Here is a 6,000-nt window from a genome sequence, read left to right as displayed (position 1 = left end):
AATGACAAGCGCTAAATTCCATCCCCTCCAAAAAAAGAGATAATTTTAGACATTCCTTGATTTCAATATTACGGTATATGTTATCAATGTCTACAGTAATCTTTACCCATCTTTGTTTGGAAGCATCAAGTTTTACATCCAAATTAATTACCTGAAGGAAGTGTTGCATACCTTGCATAGTTTTCAGTCATTCCACTTCTAAATTTTAATTCACCTAGTTTCCCCAAGTTATCTCTCATTCTTTCACCATATATTGCTTAGACCTCCATATATATATATACTGAATCTGTTTTACTGAATATTGTTCCCATAGGCAGTACACGTTCTTGAAACTGGAAGCACAGAGTACATTAAATTTCTATGCAAATATTTCCACAACCTTTTATGGTGAAAAGCTTTGGTTGACTCACACACACTTCCTAGCCAGTAGCACAGATCCTCAGTCTTCAACTATTAGTGGCCTTCTCATTCTTACCTGCATCTAGATCCAGAAATCCAATTGAAACAACCCAAGAGAGAATTCTCTCAAATTCATCAGTGATGCAAACTTATCTTCCTTACCAGGAATTAGAGATAACATTTGATCACAATATCTGACCTCTATGTTTGCATCCATACCATGACTGGTACCTTTATGTACAAGGAGAAAAGTCATTCAAATCATATTAGTGTTACCAAATAAGCCAGCAGCATAAAGGAAATGCCCTACTTTTTCAAATGAAGGAACAATACTGTTACCTGAATCTAAAACTTTGCACAATTACCAAAACAGTTTGCTATCATTTCTCTCTTTTTCTCCATTGACAGAGCACCAGTAACTACATACCAAAGTAGTCTTCACTTTCTACCATCATCAAATTGTAACCCAAATTTATATGTTTTCACTTTTGTAAAAGTTATGCCATCCATGTAATATTAAAAAACTCACATTTAACAAATCTGTCCATATCCCAGTGCTACAAAATTAAATGGCAATATAGATGGTTACACCATTTGACTGGTAGTTACATAATGAAGTCTTGGCAGTCACTCACCTTCTTAAGACTTGGAAACTTAAGAAAAGTTGATTATTGTACAGGGTAATACTCCATGTCATGGTAACATCAACTCTGGGCCCATTTATGTATTGGATAACATTTCAGGTGCATTTTCATAAGTTAATGAGAGCTGCCTGTGGACCAGAGAGTCATCCAAAATCTTGAAATGTATCCAGGTACAATATCTGAAATTCAGCAACCATGGAACCTTGACAATGTTGGTCTTTGGATTTCCTAATGTTTTGGACAATATATCAGTTTGTAAAACCTTGCAAAGGCCAAGTCTTATGCATAGCTAACATGGTAGCTAACTGTTTTTTCTGCTCTTAAAAAATAGCATGTACAAGTAATTTCATGAAAGAAATAAAACAACATAATGTTTGAAAAATAGAAAGATAAAATTTTTAATTTATGTAACAAGCTATCTCCCTCATGTTCACTTTCAAAGAAACATGCACAGGAATGAATGCCTATCATTTCTGTGCTTTGAGAGAAAGGTCTTGGCTAGGATGTTTAGAGTAGATGTAGTGCAAACTACAGGATTTTCATGGGTGGAAAATTGCTGAGAACACTATTTGGTTATTCTCCTAAATTTATGATGTAATATCATTTAGTTTATATACTAAGGCCATTTTACAATTATTTTTTCGTGAATTTTGTACATTTGTATACTCTCATTCACTAATAGAACGTCTTTTCCCCAACCCAAAAACTAAGTACATAATATTAGTTGTTAAAATGCCTATGGAAATTTCTACCTATAAATCAGCAATGTCATCATCATCATGACTATTTCATCTCTATCTTTTTTGAGATTTAAGGCCACTTCCATGGTTTCATCATGTTAACTGGTGATTAACTTCTGAATAGTTCTACTTTCTTGGTAACAGCAAGTGAGCTAACTATGTTTCCTCTTCACAATACCACTACCCATAGGGCTATTTGCTTGTCTCTTGGCCATGATTATGATGTAGAGAGGGACAAAATGATGTGAAAACACACTGATCACTACCATGCTCACAAGAGCTGTTATGCCAAAGGCTAGTCCTGTGTGCCAAACAAAGATAATATAAAATCCTGGTTTCGTTTCAGTTTCTTGATAAAGCATCCAGAACACAGGCATCTGAATTTCAAAATGAAACATTTCTAAAACTATCCAGTTCTCTGACAATTCTAGTTTCAAGGTACAGTTGCTGGTTTTTACACCTTGTGCCTGTAAAAGAAAAAACTTCAGTGCCATCATCACAGCCAGGATTGTAGGCTGATGTTTTGAGTTTTGAAAAACCTGCTTCTAAGGGACACAGTATATGAAATGCAGTTTGCTTGGGACTAAGTCAAACCAAAGAAACTTCAACACATTAGAAGGAAGTTATGGCATGAGATATGCAAACGTCATTTTGATGGTTTTAAGAGTGAATTTCTCTCTAGCATTATGCTGTTTGCAAGATCTGATACAGATTTACATAAGTGAACAGGTACCACATAAGAAGGTCGATGATTGAAGTGATGAAGAGTTTGATGATGAAGAGCCAAGTCTTCATAACGTCAGACCAGACAGACAATGCAAAAAACTGAGAGGACAAAAAACGTACAATTACTGGTGACTCAAAAAACAATAGTCAAATGTGCCTAATTCAAGGAGGGTGAACAAGAGACATGCTTGAATTATGCAGTGGATGGAGGTAAATGATCTGATTCTGAAGCATGAACATTAAACCCTTTACTTGACCGATGATATGCTTATATAATGTTTGGTAGATAAATCAAAGTAAAGCAACATTTTAGATTATTTGCCTCTGAGGTAAACAAGACCACATCTAAATCATCAATCTCTTTTTTTTTTTTATAATCAATCCTAGCAGGCACCAGTGCCACCATAACCTTCACCTTCTCTATGGCCATGAAAACCTGTAGCAACTCCATCTCCAAAGTAACTGTGATGCCAATGTCACCATCATCGTGACCTTCAGATTCAATGAGTACACACTAAGCATACTTTGTATAAAAATATGCTTCCATATTCATATGCATGTACCATATTTGTATTATCCAATGTTACAGCATAGTGTCACACTTGTATTATGTATTAACAGTAACATTGTATCTTGACTAGATTTTGTAGCAATAAGTCTCAACTTCACAAAGACATACACTCCAATCAGTATTGTGGACTAAAGTACACCAACTGGCTTGGCTTATTGTGGCATGAGGGAAAACCACCATTACCACAAAAGATGTACCGCCTGCTTGACACACACACCAATAACAAATATATAATTACTCACACAACAGTCTTAATCAGAGATGACAGAGTAAGAAAAAGAGGTGTTAAAGAGTTCTTCCTTCAAAAAGTGGCAATGAGGGAAGAAGGCCGACTGCAAAAACCCTTGCTGTTGCACTCCAGTGGAGTACAAGAACATGCAATGAAAGACTTAAAGATCAGCTTCCCATCTCGAGAGTTCAACTCACCCTACTCCCATAGAAAGCAGCCTCTAGTTCTCCCTGGCCACTATGCCAGATCATAGGATCAAACCTAAAGATCTTTTCCTAACTACCCATGTTTTTTCTTTACTGGAGGATGTTGTCCTAGATATCATTCTCAAGTTACAAATGGAAGCTGGCAACATTAACCCCAACCCAGGAACATTAGGGTGCATCTGCCCACAGTGCTGCACCCTATCACAAAGAAAGACTACTTTGTCAAATGCTCCTTTATTATCCATTACTACCCTTCATAAACAATAACTCAGAGCTATGGACATGTAAGAACCACCCAAACACAACCAACTAATGCTCGCTCCTAAACCATCACACTCCCAACAAAGGCAACCCACAAGCAACAGCACAGAACAAACAACTCCTTCCCTCATCAGCTTACCCCTATACTACATAGAACCCCATTCATACACTAAGCATTATGAAATTCAACAACACTGGCCTCAAAAACAAGAACACAGAAATATTCAGCCCTCTTCGGGAACATAACATACACACAGACATCATCCATGAAACCAATCTTACACCCAAATCTTTCTACCTCTTTCATATACTTACACAACCCTATGGCCAGATAGGTAAGACAAACAAGGTGGACTCATAACACTTATACATCACAACATCCAAATCACAGACACTACTCTTAGCACAATAAAGATTACAAACAATTACAACACTTAAAATACAATCCATACAACTAAAACTACACAGTAAAAAACACAACATAATCAACATTTACATAGCTCCACCTTCCAACTGCCCTCCCAGATACTCTCCCCAACAGCAGAAACTAACCAACATACCTAATGCATTTCATGGACTCTCCCCTGACCATAAACTTATTCTGATATCTCTAACCTAACCTACCTAACCCACACAACCACCAAAAAAATATAAACTACAGGAATCAATTTTGGTGCATATAAATGAAAATCCACACCTCCTAAACCAACACAGCATCACCCTCCCTTAACATACAAATCATAATCATGAAGCACTTCTGACACAATCCAATAACATCCCTTACCCCAGAGTACACCCACACATACTCACTACTCAAAAATCTGCCACAAATCAACCTCACTCTTAAACAGGAGTCAAGCAAAAGCTACACATAATCAATTCAGAAACATCTGCTCACCCAGCCCTCACTCCTAATAATGCAAATAATGCTCAAATTTGACATCAATGCTGTGTCATCAGCAAACAAATGGCACACTCCAGGCCCCCTTACCCTCTACTACAGATCCATACTCGCCCTTCTCTCTAACCTTGCAATCCTGGAAGCCCCAGGTAAACAATTTTCCTTTTATTAGATGGAATGTAGAATGAAAACTTAAGTAATACTGTAGATGAAGAAAAGGGAAATGATCAATGAACAAATGGAGCAGGCAGGAGTATAGAGCATATTCCATCACTAGTGCTTGAAGAGGAAATATCTATATATCTGATGAATTTCTACAAATTAATTTCTGATAAACTGATTGATTACAACCCCTTGATGGGCAGATATTTAACTTTTCATGAAACCAATCAAGAGAAGAAAAATATCTAAATAACCCAGCTCATAAGTACAAAAAAAAATTTATTGCAAGACTAATATCTTTACTAACCAAATCAAGGAAAACTACTATAAAATGTAACAAAAAGTTGATTTCAGCCAAGGTCACATTGCTGCACAGCAGCCCGGGAAGATTTGGTGAAACATTACAAAAATAAGATCCTTCCTTATAGAAAACTAAAAATTGCGAAACAACCATAAAACTATTTAAAAAAAAGCATATTCTTGCAGAGCTCTAAATATCATATAATAATAAGTTATCTCTTGCAATAGTTATTTTATATTTGCTACCAGCTTGATTACTTCACAATGAAAAAATCCAGCTGGTTCCATCACACAAGGAAATGTGAATAGAAGAAATAGTGCACTGCCAACTGGTTCAACATACTTTAAGAAATTTTCTGTTCAAAATGTCCACATCTCAAATGTCACCTTTTATGATGCCTGATCCTTAACCTTTTCATTTTTACATTGCATCGAGCATGTCACTCCAGTGATGCTAGAATCAGAAAATCATAAGGTTGTATTAGACTGCAGAAGGCATGAATTTTTAGAGTGATGGTAAAGAATTCTGACAGTTCCCAGAATCTATAAAGTTCAGTTTGTTTAAATTTAGAAAAATGTTCCCATGAACCTAACTCAAAGGAAAATAAGGTACAATATCAACACACTACTAAGACCAGTTTATGTCATTAATCAGAAAGTGTTGGACTGGCAGATTAATGTTAATCACTGTTCACTAAGAGATTGGCAGTGAGACAAACTTATCTCCCCATCACAGAGGTTCACTTTCCCTTAATATGTGTAAAAGTAACATATCACCTGTGGCTAACTGTGTAATCCCTGAAAGAGCCTTACAAAAGGCCACATTATGACTATCATAAGTGTTCATCACAGCAATACCTC

Source organism: Panulirus ornatus, chromosome 32, assembly GCF_036320965.1.
Source record: "Panulirus ornatus isolate Po-2019 chromosome 32, ASM3632096v1, whole genome shotgun sequence".
NCBI classification, from domain to species: domain Eukaryota; kingdom Metazoa; phylum Arthropoda; class Malacostraca; order Decapoda; family Palinuridae; genus Panulirus; species Panulirus ornatus.
Note: the sequence above shows the minus strand (reverse complement) of the source record.